The following is an 18,684-nucleotide window of genomic DNA, read 5'->3' as shown; positions in this document are numbered from 1 at the left end:
CATGCAGGCATACAGACACATGCATATAGCATATCTTGCACAGATACTTGCACACATACACATACACACAACACACAGAGGAAAATAACAATGGGCAGATCTGGGTGAAAGGTGTTTAAGAATCTTTTGAACCATGCTTGCAGCTCAAAGTTATTTTAAATTATAAGTGGAAACCACATAAAATTTACCATCTTAACCATATATTTAAACTATATATTTTTAAGGTCTTACTGTACAGCTCAGTCTGGCCTCTGACTCAAGATCCTCCTGCCTCAGCATGGGTCACCACACCTAGTGTCATCTTAACTATTTTAAGCATACACTGGCATTAAGTACATTCAATCCTCTCAAAAATAAAACAAAAGCAAAACCAATTTAAAAAAACCCAGAAAACAAACAAAAACAAAACCCAAACAACAAAACACTCTAACGGTGAATACACAAACATTATATAATTGTCCAGTCCCATGATCTGGAGTGTATAGCACAATATCCATTCCTAATGTAAGGTATGGACTCTGGTGTGGATGATTTATCCTCTGTAAAAATGTTCCATTAGCTGAGGGATGCTGATGATGTGTGCTGGTTTGAATGAAAATGGCCCCCATATGCTCATAGGGAGCAGTGCTATTAGGAGGTGTGGCCTTGTTGGAGGAGGTGTGGCCTTGGTGGAGGAGGTGTGGCCTTGTTGGAGGAGGTGTGGCCTTGGTGGAGGAGGTGTGGCCTTGGTGGAGGAGGTGTGGCCTTGGTGGAGAAGGTGTGGCCTTGTTGGAGGAGGTGTGGCCTTGTTGGAGGAGGTGTGACCTTGTTGGAGGAGGTGTGGCCTTGTTGGAGGAAGTATGTCACTTGGGGTAGGCTTTGGAGTTTCAGATGCCCAAGCCAGGTCCATTGGCACTTTCTCTTCCTGCTGTCTCTGGATCTGGATGTAGAACTCCCAAGCTCCTCCTTCAGCACAATGTTGTGCCATCATGCCAACAACAAAGTAAACCTCTGAAACAATAAGCCAGCCCCAGTTAAATGTTTTCATTTATAAGAGTTGTCATGGTCATGGTGTCTCTCTATAACAATAAAACCTTAAGAAGTTGGTACTAGGAATGGGGTATTGCTGTGATAGGCCTGACTCTGCTTTTGTTTGCAGGAATGTGGACTTGGGGACTTTGGATTAGAAAAGTAATAAAATGCTTTAAGCAGGCATTAATGGGTCATACTAGTAAGAACATGGAAGACATGGTGCTGAAGGTCATTTAACTGTGTAGGCCTGGGTTCAAGAGGTTTTAAAGGAGAATAATTTTAGTATGTAGCCTAGACCACTCATTTTGGCAAAGAATGTGTCTACTTTCTGCCCTTGTTCCAAAAAAAAAAAAAAAAAAAAAAAAAAGAAAGAAAGAAAGAAAAGAAAAGAAAAAGAAAAAAAAAATCTGCCTGAAGTTAAATTGAAGAGTTATTAACAGCTTCAGTAGAGAGTTCAAAACAGCCTGGTGCTGACTGTGTCATGTGGATATGAGTAGCAGATTTATAATGCAAAGGAGAGAGAAGAGCAAGGAAAATACAAAATGTGGATGAAAGGGGCACCAGGACAAGTAAAAACATTAAAGAAAACCCTGATGCTAAGAGGAATAAAGGGAGCAGTGACCTCAGAGCCAGACCCCACCCGCTTATGAAAAAGAATTAAAGAAAAGCTTAAAGCTGAGTCTCATGGTTTGGATCATTAATCTCAGCACTCCAAAGGAAACCATCAAAACCAAAAAGCTAATGAAGATTATATATATATATCTATATTCATATCTATCTATCTATCTATCTATCTATCTATCTATCTATATCTGTGTATGCCATGTCAGGTCCCTGCAGCAGAATTTGGCAGCTTGGGCCATGTGGTTCTGGCTTTAGAGTCAAGGACAGAAGAGAAGGGTTATGGAATCTCCCTCAGTAACTGAGAAAAGCCGTCGAGGTCAGGAGTGTCAGGGGTGTGTGTGCATGCAGACCCAGTGAGGATATTGTGTAAAGCTTGAAAAGTGAAGCCTGGATTGTCTGGGAGATGCCAGAGTTTCGGGTTATCTGCCGAGGAAAGCTGCTAACAGAGTGAAACCAGCCCAAGAGAAAGATGTGTTGCAGTCAACCAAGCTGAACAGAATTGGAGATCTGAAAAGCCCTTTGACATCAGACTTGAAGATGCAGAGTTTGGAGTGTGCCTATCTGGCTTTTGGTCTTGCTTTGGTCCAGTATTAACTCACTATCATGCCTTTCCTCCATTTTGGAACAATAATGTATATCCTGTGTCGTTATATATTGGAAGTATGTGCTTTTTGATCTTGATTTTAAAGGGAGACAGTCAGACTGTGTGAGTCTCAGAAGAAACTTTGGATTTGTAGGTGTTAAGACTGATAGACTATGGGGGGTTTTGAAGTTAGACTGAATGCTTTTTGCGCTACAGGCTTATCTGGGCTAGGGAGGAAAATGTGGTTTGAATGAAATGGCTCCACAGGCTCCCAGGGAGTGACACTATTGTGTGTCACAGAGGTTAGGCTTTGGGGTTTCAGAAGCCCAAACCAATCTCAGCGGCTTGCTTTCCTCCTTGCTGTCCTCGGAGCTGGCTGAAGATCTCATAGCTCCTTCTCCAGCATCTGTGCCTGCCTGCATCCTTCTCTAAACTTTTGAAACAGTAAGCCAGCCCCAATTAAATGTTTCCCTTCACAAGAGTTACCTTGGCCATAGCGTGCTGTTCACAGCAATTAAACCCTAACGTTAAGATATGGGGGAAGCAAGACAGGCAGGGCAGGGGGTATGTGGCAAATCTCTGTACCTTCTGCTCAGTTTTGCTGTGAACTAGAAAAAAAATTTCTAGACATTTTTTAACTGTGGCCTTTAACATCTAAATAAATGAATAGGTCCTGTAATTATAATACAGAAATGTCTATAGACCAAAAAAAATTGGGGGGGGGGGATTTTTCTTTCTTTTTTTTTTTTTTTTTTTTTGGCAAGAATTGTTCTGAGGCCTAGAGAGATGGCTCAGAGGTTAAACTTAGTCCCCACACCCACATCAGGTGGCTCACACATTTACAACGCCAGCTCCGGGGATTCTGATGCTGTCTTCTGGCCTCTACAGACCCGTCCACACCTGGTGCACACAGATCCATTCACATGTTACAGCTTTGGCTACTCCTGTGTGACATTTCTCAGTCTTGTTTTGATGTTCATGCTCCCAATACTTTCAGAGATAACAGGGCAGTTATTTTATATGGTATTCTTCTGTGATTAGATTTAGCGCCTGCATTTGGCAGATAGGAAACCCCAAGAGTGGCATTTTGTGTTCTCCCTGTTCCCCACAGCCTGTGCCACCATGCCATGTTTCTGCTGGCTGTTGAACTTAGGTCTCGTGTGTGCTAGATACTCAGGAGTTCCTTTTATTTTTTCATTTTGAGACAAGGATGGCTAGGCTGGCCTCAAATTAAAAAACTCCTATCTCAGCCTCCTGGGCAGCTGGGATTGGAGGCAGGTGCTGCCATTTCCAGTTTTGTTCTTCGATTGGTCCCTAGGAAACGAAGGGTTTCAGTCTCTTTCTCTGTAGTCACATTATCACTTAGACCCACAATGTTGAAGTGTTACGGCTCAGTAGTATGAAGCACATTCAGGTTGTGCAAGAGCTCTAGAATTTTATCTCAAAAATGTGGAACTCCACGCTCATCACATGCATACATGCATGCAGGAAAAATGTTCAAAAATAATAGGCTCAAAAAGACAAAAAAAAAAAAATTCCACTTTCTCAGGAGTGAAGTAACCTGCTGTCACTCTACCAAGGCTGACTCAGCTGATTTGGCTCAGTGTCCCTGCTAAAATGACATGCTTAAGAGGATGTGACCTCCCCAAATAAACAAGGTCTTCAGTCAAGGGTGAAAGAGTAGCTTCAGTCCCCAACTAGAACTTCCAAACATGCTCAGTTGGAAGCCATTTTAAATTGGCTATGTCATTTTCGTGTGTCCTAATCATCTTTAAAAAAAGAAAAATGTTGGGATTACTCTGTACTTTCCCTGTTTGTAAACCTAGAACTAGCCTTCTTCTCAAGATCACTGACTCTTCAGAGAAGAATATTTGGGAAGCTCTGTCCTGATTTCTATGGTTGGTGGCAGGTAGCTTTGAATGGCTCAGCATTACCTAGAAAGGCAAACATCCTTTCAAACCCCAGGTGGATAACCTGGTACTTCTGCCCAGGCCAGAGATTTGAAGTATCCTGAGAAGCACCCAAGTTGAATATAAAAATCCCTGCACTGCCATTTCAGATATTCCCTGAGCCATATCTGGGTGCGTGGTGTTGTATGTGACCTTGTCCAAGCCTCTGGTTTGGAAAATCACAAGAAAAATTGTTTAGAAAACCCTGGCTCTCCAGTAGGTGCATAAACTAGCATGTTGCACAAAGCAACAATCTAAAAAGAAGACACTCCCTGGCAGGAAATCTGCTGTATCCTATGGCTATGGTGTAATTTATGTGGCTCAGGTGGTGGAGAGAGCTGCTCGGGTCATTGTAGGGGGTCAGGTTTTTACATTCAAGCTTACAGAAGCATAGGGAACTACAAAACTCCAGGTGAAATCTTACAGTGGATTGTCGGGGGTTGGGGGGAGCTAACCCCTAGGCAGGGAGGAAGGCACTGAAGATGAGAGAGAGACCTTGGCTATTTCAGCCCATTAGCATGAGCACCGATTCCACAGATTATGTTCTTTATTACACAAGCAGGAGAGACTCCATGTTACGTTTTTAAAAGAAACTTTCGTTTATTTTTTAATATGTGCAGTACAGGAAATAAAACAAGAAGGCAAGAACAAAGTCACCCAGGCACAAGCAGCTCAGCTAGATGTGTTCTAGATCCTGCAAGTGTGCACACACTTAGGTAACTGAGATTATGTACTATGTGCCATGATTTCCCCCATTGTGAATATTCACCAACTAAAAGCCCCACGCTACGAGAATTCTGATAACCATGAATATACCCCATGCCATCTCAATCTGTCAGACGAAATTGTATTCCTGACTTCCTTGGCAGTAAAAATTTCATAAAGACAAAGATAGCAGCAGGCTTCTAGATAGATGTACTGGCAAAGTTACAACTAAATTCTGCATTCCCCCTGTGCTCAGCTCACAAGGAAACATAAAGCAACAGACCACACTAAGTATAGCATTCCTAAGCTTATCATCAGCTCTATACACTAACATATGTAGAAGGGGTATTCCTAATCAAGAAATGTATTCCTATGGCGCAGTTGGGAGATGCAATTATGATGGTGGTTCTCAGGATGTCAGTCTCCACACAGCTGCAGATCTGGCCCTGAACTTCCTCACACTGTCCAGACATGGTTTAACAGTTCCATGTTCAAGAGGAACCTTCTTGTCAGTTCTATCATATCCACTAGCTGTACTTTTAACCATGTGCTCTCCTTTAGGACATGACGTTCAGATGACAAGGAATGAACTCTGTACGATGAACACAAGTATTTCACCAAGACGCACATAGAGACCCCTGGGTAGAGCCGTCTTCTAGATACAGGGGCACTAGGAGCCTCTCCCTCATCCATCCTCTTCCTTGTACAAATCTTAAGTGCAGATGATGCTAGTGAAAGGATTAACAAAGGCCATGTCCAGAACACAGCCCTCCCCAAAGACTAGCCTGATTCTTTTGCTACTTCTAACATCCTTCAGGCACTGGGACTTACCTCTAATGCCCGGCAACATTACCTAACCCATGGCCAGACAACTTGAACCAACCAAAGCTACAGTGCCTTTTTCTGAGCACTAATCTTTACCTTAGGTCACCTCCACCTGGTACCATCATCATCTCAAAGGCCAAGTTTAACCTCCATTTCCCCAGTGTAACCATTCCTATGAAATAACAAAACAATCCTAAAAAGTGGCATGGGCTCTCTATTTTTACCATGTGTACATTTTTACATGTATGCATTACTGTATGCATGTGTGCACACATGTGCCACTGCACTTGTGTGGAGGCTAAAAGAAGTTTTTTTCTAAAAAAAAAAAAAAAAAAAAAAAAAAAAAAGAATTGTAATTCTCCTATCAAGTGGATCCTGGAAATCAAACTCAGGTCACCACCGTGGTGACAAGCACCTTTATATGCTGAGCCACCCTACCAGTCCATTATATACTTTCTTACTGTGTTGAGACAAAGTCTATATAGCCCTGGCTGACTCAGCACAGAGATCCACCTGCCTCAGCCTAGAGTCAAAGACATGCAATACCACATCTAGTCTATTGTGCACTTAAAAGTCTAGACACTAGATATTCCAAATAAGCACTTCTGTTTCCCCAACATGAGGACACTGCAGGGGACACACTGCACACCCGACAAAGGCTGCGGTCAGACACTGCCTTCTCCACTGCAAGGCTCTGGTCTAGTCCCTCTTCCAGTTCCAGGGGTCACGTGGAACCGCCACGGTTTGTGGGGAGATTAACACTGTCACTTCCTAAGTGGTTTTAAGAGTTTTCCTACAGATTTTCACATAATTTACAAACATGTCTGTGTCACACACTGGCACCTCTATACTGTCTAGAAGACTGGGTGCTGCAAATTTGGACACATCTTCTATACATTACAAAATAAGATATACAGATATAAGGGACAATGACTAATCTTGCATTACCAAACTTACATTAGCATTAGGCCTTTCATTTTCTTTCTTCCTCCTTCCAAACTCTCATAAGCAAGGCTGCATTGCTGCTCAGAAGCGGTTCTCTCTTTCTAGTTCCAAAAGACAGCATTCATCATGAGTTTAAACAGGAGAATCGACAACACGTATTATTTACTATGTCTACTTTTAACATACTTTGTGCACTTCTAAACACCTAGAAGGACTAGATGTTTCAGATGAGGACATAAATTTGTCCCCTATATACAGAGTAGTGTTAACCACACACACATGTAACTAGTTAGATCTCAAAGTGTTTTCTGGTGAGAACATTCTGGTCTCCCACCTTTCTTCCCTTTCAGCCCATTCCTGTGTCCTGTGACACAGGCGCCTGTCCCTTGGATGATACACTTTCACAACTCTTCAGAAGACAACCTTGCAGTGAACTAACAGTATACAGAGTGTGAGGCTACTAACTACTTTTGTCATACATTGGCAACCTCTTTAATACCTAGAGACTAGATATCTTCGGACTCATTTGTCCAGTATGTACACTATATACAGTATACCAAAACTACATGAGATGCACACAGCACACAGGGTGATGGGGAAGCTAGGAATGTCTAGCACACTAATGGAATCTTTGCAGTTTCCTCCCTCCCACCTCCTCAGTCCACTGAACAAGTACAGCCAGTACACTGTGCACAGAGGTGGTTAACATCCTACTTCTACACATGATTTCTCCAGTTTTAAACTGTATACACAAGATAACATTCTAGCAGTTGTAACTTTAAATGTATCAAGCACTTTCAAATGCTGAGAAAGACTAGATGTTTCATGTAAGAAGTTATCTGCTATTCACAAGACATTGGTAAATAAAACTATGCAAAACAATGGATATTATCTGAGGTATCTTCTAAATTTAACCATTTGGGCTTCCACCCACTTTCTTCTTTCTTCTCTCTGCCTTCAAACCAGCAGACAAATATAGGCATGTGTAATGCTTAGAAACAGCTGAACAAATTCCTATCCCCAAGCCATTTACAGAACAAAATTTTCTATGAATTTTAACCGTGTACACTATGCGCTAATTTTACTACTTTGTCATACATTGGCAACCTCTTTAACATCTGAAGTCTAGATGTTGAAAATTTTAGACATATTTGTCCATTATATACAGTATACATACAGCAAAACAAAATGCACATATATAGAAATGGCATCTGAAAAGGTCCCATATACACACATGCTACTACATGACCGTTGTCACTGCTTCCCAGCACCTCCCCACTGAGAGAGTACAGACAGCACTGCTCAGGGGGGGTTGGGGGGAGCTCATCACTCCGCTTCCAAGACAACGGTTCATGAGCTTTTGCAAAAAGATATTTACAAAGTGATATTTCACTACCTCTACATTTAACATACGTTGGGCACTTCTAAACATCTAGATAGACCAGATGTTTCAAGTAAGGACTGTTGTCCACTATGTACACAGCAGTCCAGTAAACAATACACATGTAACAAGAGTAATTGTAAAAAAAAAGTGTACTCTACTAATTCTACTGTCATACACCGGCAAGCTCTTCTACACCTAGAGTGAGCAGATGCTGTAAATGAGGACCCCTTTGTCCTTTACATTATGTACAGAGCAAAGCCAAACAAAATGGGATAGTGGTTCCTTCCCACCCACGGACCACAGTGGCTCAGAGCTCTGGATTCCCTTCTGGGAACCAGCGCACAAACACAATGTGGTCAACTCCTTTCCAAACACTATTTCAAATAAATCCTAACAAAAAGGTATTTACAGAATGCTTCTTATAAAATGTCAGGCACTTCAGAGCAGCTAGAAAAACATTTCCAAAAAAGAAAAAAAAAAAAAAAAAAACCTGGCATTTTCAAATACACACATAAACACGGGGGTGGGTGGTAAATGAGGAATAAAATGCATACACAAGAGAGAGGGGGTTGGGGGGTGAGAGAGAGAGACACACGTCTTCTTCACAAGACCAATCTGGCTCCGGACCTCTTCCTCCTCCTGCTGGGTCCTCTAACCTACAGAACAAACAGGGACGAGTGTTGCTCCTGGGTCTTTCTAGAAGAGGCCTAAACAATTCCATTTCAAAAATCACTTGCAGAGGACGAGTCTACGATCTTCTTTTTATGACGACTGGGTATACACGTGATCTATCTCTACCCTTCGTCGGCAATCTCTACAGCTACATGTCCAGATTTAGCCAAAAGTTAAAAAGGGTCGGGGGAAATGTTGAGAGCAGCTTTTTCATATTATATACACAGGCCTTCTTCGGCGGCAGGTAAGTCTTCGCCAGCGTTACTGATTGGCCGCAAGCGGTTGTCGCGTCTTGGCTTCTCTTGGGTGGAAGGAAGACCCGCGGCCCAAGAATCGATCGCTCCTCTCGCCGCTATTCAGGGCTCCGCTCACCTTCGTCCAGGCCCATCGAGTCCTCTGTTCATCCAGGTCTGAGAGCTCGTCCAGGGGCGATCCCCTCCCGGAGCTGGCGGAGTGTTCTTCGCGCAGACCCACCGCCTCAGGCCGCGGAAGCCCCGAGGGGCCAGCCTTGGCTTTCAGGTGGCCGCCATTCTTTCCGCCAGGTCATGCCCGCCGCCACCCGGAGACGTCCTCGAAGGCCTGGCTGGGGCTTCTCCGTGGGCCCGACCCTGGAGAGTAGGGGGCCGGTAGAGTCGTGAAGGCCGCCGCCATCCAGGCGCATCGTTGGCAGGAAAAGAGTCGCTGCAGAATAGCAGCGAGCCCAGCCGGTGGCTGCCGCGAGGGCTCTGGCTCCTACTGTCCGCAGGACGGGGACGGATGCTGCTCCCGGGCCCCCCACGGCTCACCTGGCCCGGGCCGAGGCCGTGGGGGGCCCGGGTGGAAGGAGGCCGCACCACCGAGCTCGCCGCGCTCTCCGCGCTCTCCGCCGGAACTGACTTGGCAGTTCTCCTCGCCCAGACAGGATCGGCACCGGAAGTTCCTCACAAACACCACCGGAGTGCTACGGTTCCCCAACTGCATGGTTCCGGCCGGGGGGAGGGTGTCCTTTGCAGCACTAGTGGAATATAATGGTGAAGGAGGGGGTGGGGGTGGGGTTAAATCTCTTTACATCTTTTGTAGAGACCAGAAGGCCAGGGGAGAATAAAAGGCCAAAAGTGAAAAAAGAAAAAGCCCACACTAGCAGATCCAGCAATTTGTGATACATTATATAAATAATTATAGCCAAATTCCTAAGGGCTTGAGTTACTACACTAGGAACAGCTAGTCTCACTAGAAATGGTGTTATAAACTAATTACCTATTAAGATAGTGAACTGCCTGCTAATTATCTATTCAAATACAATCCCATGAGAAGACAAGTAAGCCCCTTTCCCCAAATCACCCCCCCCACACTGTTTCTGTTCATGGTGTGTGTGTGTGTCTGTGTGAGAGTTTTAGAGTCCTGGAACTGGAATTACAGACAGCTGAGCTGAGCCATCTCTCCAGCCCCATAGATCAGTCTTGAAAGAATCACCAGTCACACAGAGTGAAGAGCCTCCCTAACAGAAGAGAATAGCAAACAGTTAACAGGCTGCAAAACTGTACCCCATAGGCCTTACTTGCTCCACAAATAGCAAAGGCCAGGGAAGAGTGGAGGGTTGGACCTGGTCACTGTATGTAAGACAGAACTGAGGGCTACGGAAGGGCTTTGAGTTGCACCATGAAAGAGCGGAAGTGGGAACAGGGACAGAAAGGAGACTGGATAGCAGATGGCTGCAGTCAGCCTGGTGAAGTGTGGGAAGGGCTTGTACAGTAGTTCTTCTGATCCTGCTTTCCCTTTTTAGTTTCAGCTACCCAGAGGTGAGCTGCTTCCCAGAAATATGAAGCGGATAATTCCCCAAATACGCAATGTGTAAGTTTTACATTGCCCACAGTTCATGATGCAATACTTCTCTGTCCCACACCATCCTTTCAGGAATGACATGTCCCATTGTTTAGAGCCTTCACTCACTTCTCAGTCATCCTCTCAGTTGTCAGACTGACTATTATCAAACCACATAGCAAGTTCCAAGTCAGCCAAGGCTTCATAACGAGCACTCCCCTGCCCCACAAAACACGCTAATGACAACACTATCCTTGGGGCTGGAGAAATGGCTCAGCAGTTAGTACTTGTTCTATCAGTGGACTAGAGTTTGGATCCTAGCACCCACATCAGGAAGCACAAGATGCCTGTAACTATAAGGAATCCAAACTCCAAAACAACAACAACAAAAAAGGAATCCAAACCTCTATAACTTTCATTAGTTATATGCATGCTTGCTTAGGCTGGAGAGATGGCTCAGCAGTTAAGAACACTGTTCTTCCCCAGAGGTCTTGAGTTCAGTCTCCAGCAACCACATGGTGGCTCATAACCATCTGTAATGGGATCAGATGCCCTCTTCTGGCAGGCAGGTGTACATGCAGATAGAGCACTCATACATAAATAAATCTTAAAAAAGACACACACTGAGAGAATAAAATGTCATAAAACCCATTTTTATTTAATAATGGTTCCAAAGTACAATGCTAGTGGTATTAGCAAATTTGGTATCACAAAAAAGCTAGGAAGCGCTTCCTTTCGTTAAAATGGTAGACTTTTCTATTTACTGAGGAAGGAAAAAACATGTATGTTGAGCTTGATGATATCTATAGTAAGAATGAGCCCTCCCCCGACTCCTGTGCCAAGGATGGAACCCACTGCCATGGGCATGCTTAGGATTTGCTCTACCACTGAGGCACCTCAGTCTAAAGCTCAAGACTCTTGATGTAGACATACACAGGATCCCCAGTCAGAAAGACCTTTCTGATGGAAACTGGGAGGGGGCAACAGACTCTCGTCTGTGGCAGAAGACCAGAGCCTGAGACAGGAAAGCCTGGGGAGCTAGGAAACTGAAGCAAAGGTCTCTAGCATGGCAAAAGATGTGCCTGGACTTAGCATCTGCAGAGGTGTGACCCCACGAACGTTTCAGACACGAGGGAGGGCTGGGCAGATAAGTGGGCACAGTGACACCTCAAGGAATCAGCTATTGTGGTCCTTTTACTGGTCTCTGGCTTCCCCAACAGCCAAGCAAGATGGTTTTCCTGGAACCCAGAGACAGAAGTGATACACATTTCCTGCTTCCTCTGTGTGATGATTTTTTTATTTTCAAGCATTTTATATGCATTCCTGTTTTCCTGCATGTATGTCTGTGTGGATCCCCTAGAACAGGAGTTACAGACAGTTGTGAGCTGCCACGTCGGTGCTGGAAATTAAACTTGGGTCCTCTTAAAGAACAGCCAGTTCTTCTAAGTGTTAAGCCAGCTCTGCAGCCCCTTTGTTGATTCTTTTAAACAGAATCTCACTATACTGTCCTGGCTAGCCAGGAACTCACTATGTAAACCAGACTGACCTTGAACTCACAGAGATCCACATGAGGGTGTCTCCCAAGTGCTGGGCTTCTACTAACACAAATCCAGCCAAGGTTCTTATACAGATGAATTCATTGGGTACATACTCTGGGCCAGGCGCCTTAACAACTGAAGATTTTATTTTTGTTTTTTTATTTGATTTGCAAAGCAATCCTGTGAGCTATGCTGTATTGCTCTCCTTACAGATAGGAGGCTATGTAATCTGTCTAGTTCTCAGGAGAAGCTTGTAGTCTAATCTAAGTCACCTGACCTCAGAACTCCCTGGAAGCATTACAGAAGATTTCGAGGTCTGAGCAGACGCTTGCACACAGAAACTCACAGCCTCACAGCTTAGACTCCGAAGCAGGCAAGCTAATAAAAGCCTTTGAAGGACTTTCTATCTTGGACTAGAGATTCTGGGATGCAGAATTCTGCTCAACTGGGAGGTAGCTTCAGGGCTAAATCTAAATGATGCTGTTCAACTCTGAACACCGAGGCTAGGGTACATGATCAAGAAACTGTAGACAAGATTCTGAGGTCAAAGGTGAGCCAGTTCTATCCACCCTGTCCTTGTGGGCTATCTCACACTAAGGATGACATGGCAGAAAAAGCACCAAGCAAACAGTGTGAACATCGCTAACACACGTCAGCCCTGTGACACGTAGCAGTATTTATTAGGGCAAAAGCTCTAAGCTCATTAGCATGAAAGAGTGCTGAGCTTCAAGCCACCCACACAGCTTGTCAGAGAAACAAACAGTGCAGTAGTCACCCTTCTCTGGCCTAGACACACAGTACCCACGTCCTTATCTACGAACAGATCTGCACCCAGGCAGATCTGATTGGCAGTGTGTGGAGGTGTGAGCCAACAACCTGATCATAACCCTCACTGGATCATTGCTTGAATTCAGGAGTCTAATATGTTCTGGCCCAGAATTTCCCCAGCTTCATTTATCCCTAAACCAGCTTAACAGTGTCCTCCTTGTCTATGTGCCACAGCATTTTAGTCCCTTTGGCTGTTATGAGAAAATATCAATTCTGTGGTTTATAATCAATGGAAGTTGGCCAGGCATGATGGTGTATGACAATCCCAGCACTTGGGAGACAGAGGCAGTACATTCTCTGTAGGTTGTACTCTAGCCTGGTCTATATAGAGTTCCAGGACAGCCAGAGTTATGTAGAGAGACCTTGCCCCAAACAGACAAACAAACAAACAAATGAAAACAAAACAAAGCCCCCATCCAACAATAGAAACCTACTCCTCACAGTTTTAGAGGTCCAGGGATCTGGGATCAGGGAGTCAGCAGATTTGGTATCTTGTGAGGATTTGATTTCTGGTTCATAGATGGAGTCTTCTGGTTTCTGTATCACGTGGTAGAAGGGGTCAAGAGTCACTCCAGCATCCCTTTTATAAGGACATTGATCCCACTCGCAAAAGTTCTGTGATGGTTTGTATATGCTGGGCCCAGGGAGTGCCATTATTAGGAGGTGTGGCCTTGTTGGAATAGGTGTGTCACTGTGGGCATAGGCTTAAGACCCTCACCCCAGATGCTTGGAAGTCAGTATTCCACTAGCAGCCTTCAAATGAAGATGCAGAATTCCTCCTGCACCATGCCTGCCTAGTTGCAATTCTCCTGCCTTGATGATAATGGACTTAAACCTCTGAACCTGTAAGCCAGCCACAATTAAATGTTGACCTTTATAAGACTCGAATTGGTCATGGCATCTGTTCACAGCAGTAAAACCCTAACTAAGACAAGGTCTATCCTCAAGACCCAATTTTCCTCTCAACTGCTCTGCCTCTAAGACCTTGAACAGGGAGAATTAGCATTTAACATGTGAATTTGTAAGGTTCCAAATACTATACTCAGACTCTCTTTGTCCTTGTGAAGTCCCAGTTGACATGCTAGCCATATTTTCCTAATATACACTGAAGTAGGTATATTCCTTTTCTTCCTTCCTTCCTTTCTTCCTTTTTTCCTTCGTCCCTTATTTCCTTCCTCCCTTTCTTTCTTTTTTTCTTTTTTGTTTTTACACAGGATTTCTCTGTGTAGCCTTGTGTAGACCAGGCTGCCTCCTGAGAACTGAGATTAAAGGCATGTGCTACCACTGCCTGGCATAAGTATATAACTTAAAAAAAAAAAGACTTTAAAAACAAAGGCATTTATTTGGCTTTCGTGTTTGTGAGAATGCCTACAAGTGTTGCAGTAAGAGGACCACTAGCAGAAGTCTCTCCTTTCATAACATGGGTCATGGGATTGATCTGGGGTGGTCATCGGAATTGCCAGCAAGTGCCTTTAGTTGCTGAGTTAGTTATCTGCTCTGAGGTGTTTGAGGGTTTCAATTTGAAATATGGCCCAGCTACAATCAAGGTTGTGACCTTGGTTAAGTCACCAAATCCCTTGAAGGGCCTTCTCTCATCTGTCTGAGAGGACCACAAGAATTCCTCAGAGGAATGCTCTCAGAATGCCTGTAGACTGTGTGGCAGATGCCCAACAAGCCTCCAGTCAGCATCTTTTTTCTTTCCCTTTCATTTATAGACCATGTTTTCTACAGACAGAAATGTTTGATCAACATTAAATTTCACACAGTGAGATGAAGTCTTCCTTCTTGTTATATATATGGTGGAAATCAGACTCTGTGTTAACTGACTTAGTCAGCACTGCCTAACTAGAGGGCTAAAAATAGTGGCTGACTGAGGACATGACATTATCTGTCTGTCTGTCTATCTATCTGTCTGTCTGTCTGTCTGTCTATATCTATCTATCTATCTATCTATCTATCTATCTATCTATCTATCTATCTATCTATCCATGGGGTCCTACTATGTACCCTTAGCTAGTTTGGAAGTGACTCTGTAGATGCAGGCTGGCCTTGAACTCATATAGATTTCCCCTGCTCCTACCTCTCTAATACTAGGATTTAGGGGCTAGAATTAAAAGTGTATGTCACTACACCTGGGGCATACAGCCTTTTAGATGGAGCCAGTTTGCTTGTCTGACCCTTGACCCATTGTGCAATCTTATTACCTCTGTAGATGTTTTAGTTTACAGCCCTGTGTTCCTAACTCCTTGTTCACAGATATTTGGACCTGAAGCCATGCTCTCGGGTATCGACAGTGAAAGTGTGGCCACCCAGTTTCTCAGTGACTCCTGACCTCACAGGCTTTCCAGTTTTAGAGCCCTGCAAAATAGATTTATAGTTTGTTCCTGATTTAACGTGAGTTCTCAGTTTTTGCTTTTATTTTCCTTTCTGGTGCCAGGGATCAAACCCAAGGCCTTGTGTATGTTGGGCGTAGTGCTCTACCACTGGGCTATCTCCCTTGCCCCTCACTTCTTCATTCTAACATATTTAAATATATATTACGTATATGATTTCACTGTAGCTGTCTTCAGACACACCAGAAGAGGGCATCAGATCTCATTACAGATGGTTGTGAGCCACCATGTGGTTGCTGGGAATTGAACTCAGGACCTCTGGAAGAGCAGACAGTGCTTTTAACCACTGAGCCATTGCTCCAGCCCTCTAACAGATTTTTATACCAAGTTCTTGAGACAGAGGCATGCAGAGGACTCAGCAGAGGGTTAGGTTTTTCTGAGGCAGAGCAAGGAGACCCGCTAATGGGGATGTATGCTTTCAGGGGGCAGGCCATAATAACTTCTTTTTGAGTCATGGTGGTATGTTGCCCATGATAGTCCCCAAAGTGTAGTTTAAGGTGATTCTCCATCCTGCCAGTAGCTGAGGCTATACCTCTACATCCCAGCAGAATTTGGTTAAGGACTCACACCTAACATGTCAAGGATTTGGGTCACCTTGCATCCTGTTTTGGCTCTTAGACCTCAGGACAGGTGATCTTGTGCAAGACACAAAATTTCCTTGTCTGTAAAAAAGAATCATTAGAGGAGCAACATTGCTAGTCTCAGTTCAAATACTGTAGACGCCTTTCGTCATGAGTTTGACACTCACCCTTGTCATAGAACCCAGCGTCCCCTAATCACATCTCAGGCTGTTCTTGGGGACAGTGCAGGTTTGTGGTGTGTGTCTGGGGGTTAGGGGTTTCTGCGTTCCTATCCTTCTTGTCATGTAGCCTTATATGAGCCATTTCTAACCATCCCCATGAGGGTAAAGAGATGTTAAAGTGGCAGCCTGGTCGTGGAGACTACTGTGCGGCCTTCTGCCCCTGCACCAGTAGCTGCTGCCACTGAGCTGTTGTTTCATCTCCAGGCTCTGGTGCCGGGGCCAGGGAAGAGAATCCTGAACCAAGTAGCCCCGAGAGCAAGAGTAGGGAAGCCTGGTACAGCTGCAGACTGAGATCAGGCCCCAGCTGCCATGGCAACACTCGGAGGCTGCTGGGAAGGCGCTGTCTTCAGGCCTGACAAGATCAGGCCCCATCCTTATCCAGCCAAGGCTCCGCCCAGAAAACAAGGGACCTGAAACCTAGTACTTGACTGGATGCAGCCTGACTGCCTACGAGTGACTGGCCACAGATGCCATCATTGCCTGATGATCCAAGTGCGTCTGGCTGTCCGACCAAACACTGATTTCACAGGTGCCTGACAGACCAAGACAATTTGCTCTGTCCACCGCACCACAGTTGACTGGCCTCCCTTACCTGACTCTTGGCTTCTCTCATGCAGGAAGCTTTTGTCTGTGGTGATCTAACTGCAGCTGACCAACCAGACCCTATCCGTGCTAGACAAGCTACATCTGACTAGTGTCAGCCAGGTGTGTCTGAATGGTGGCAGTTTACTGATTGAGTTCATCTGTGCCAACTGCCTGACCTCCCCTCCCCCACTCCACCTCAGCTTTAGGAAATCAGATAGGCTGGCCTAGACCATACCTGGATCTGAGTACCCTAACTGGCTTGGGAACTATGACCAGGCTATGCCCGTGGGTCTCTCCACAACACTGAAATGGGTCAGCTGACCAAACCCTCAGCCCAGTTGGCATGGCTGCTGATTCTGTCTCTGAGTAGACCTGTACCTCTCGGGCAGAGTGTTCTATGTTACTGGGCCTGCCTGATACCCTTCCATGGCTACCTATCACTGACCAAGCTTGATTCACAGCATTAACTACACCTGCCTGAAGTCCATGACGATTGACAACTCTGGCTTCATCTGTTCCTCATATAGTAGCCATTCTGCAAGCAACAGTCCAGTCTGACTGATTGGCTAGTAAGCTGCACCAGGTTGTGTGGGCCCATGACATTCCTCTCCATGACTCATGACAGATCCCTGTCTTAGTTAGGGTCTTACTGCTGTGAACAGACACTGCATTCCAGAGTTCCAAAATCCACATTCCTCCAAACAGCATGGTCAGGCCTATCACAACAATACCCCAAATCCCAGTATCAACCTCTGTCTTAGTTAGGGGTCTTACTGCTGTGAACAGACACCATGACCAATGCAAGTCATAAAAAGGACAACATTTAATTGGGTCTGGCTTACAGGTTTAGAGGTTCAGTCCATTACCATCAAGGTGAGAGCATGGCAGAGTCCAGGCAGGCCTGGTGCAGGAGGAGCTGAGAGTTCTACATCTTCATCTGAAGGCTACTAGCAAAATACTTGCTTCCAGGCAGCTAGGGTGAGCCTAGGTCTTAAGCTCAAACTCTCAGAAACACACCTACTCCAACAAGGCCACATCTTCTAATCCTGCTACTCCCTGGGCTGAGCATATACAAACCATCACAGTCCCTTTCGTCATAGTTGTCCATGATGACTTCTACGTGCTGTTTGTGCTGGGTCTGGTACCTGAACATTTTTAACTGTATGACTCAGCCTTGGGGGAAACCAAAGCAGGTGCACCAGTAGGGGAATGGGGCTTAGGAAAAGCCTGAGATGGTGCAGGCAGCCGGAGTAGGAGTTTGGGCCGGGCAGAGGACAGCTGCAAAAACCACAGGGCTGGAAAAGAGACTATAAGGTGTACACATTTCCTACCTCAGGGATCTAGTTTTGTACCAAAGTCAAAACTTGGAGGAGCTGGGTTGGTGTCTGAGAGCCTCCAGTAAACCTATGACCATGTGCCTTTTGTTCCTTCAGATATGGGAACTCTCTGTGTCTTGGTTTGTGGAAGGGGCATCCTGCAGACCTCCCAAATCTAAATCTTCTCTGTCGTGACTGCGTAAGATGGCCAGGCTGATCTCACAGACAGGCTTCCTCTCTGAAAAGAAGCTCCTTGTTGTAAGAGGGGAGGAAGTACTGGCTAGAGAGTTTTGTTTTAAGTGTATTGATTGCATGGATGGGTATGCTATGAATTATATCTATTGCTATTAATGTTAATAAAATGAGAGCATTGGACAGCCTATCTCAGCGGAACTCTAGCACGCTAAGATGTTGTCTCTCCATTAATAGCAGGGGCCTGGCTGTTTCACTGACTTCATTGTAAGTGAAAGGAGTGTGATGGGAGGAAATGAACAGCTTCTCTCCCAGGGCCCTCAGAGCATGACGTTGGATCTCAGCCACTGTGGGCAGTGGGCTTCCCCAGGGGGTTGGGAAAAGAGGCAGCAGCGAATTGAACAGAGTACTTTGCACCCCATTTGCTTCTACGTTCATTCTGCAAGTATTAGTAAATGCTCCATGCCAGCTCTGTTCAAGGTGTTCATCCTGTCCCCGTAGAGCCTTTCCTGTGGGTCCCAATTCTGGTTCC

The sequence above is a fragment of the Micromys minutus genome (assembly GCF_963924665.1).
Source record: "Micromys minutus genome assembly, chromosome: 11".
NCBI lineage: Eukaryota > Metazoa > Chordata > Mammalia > Rodentia > Muridae > Micromys > Micromys minutus.
Note: the sequence above shows the minus strand (reverse complement) of the source record.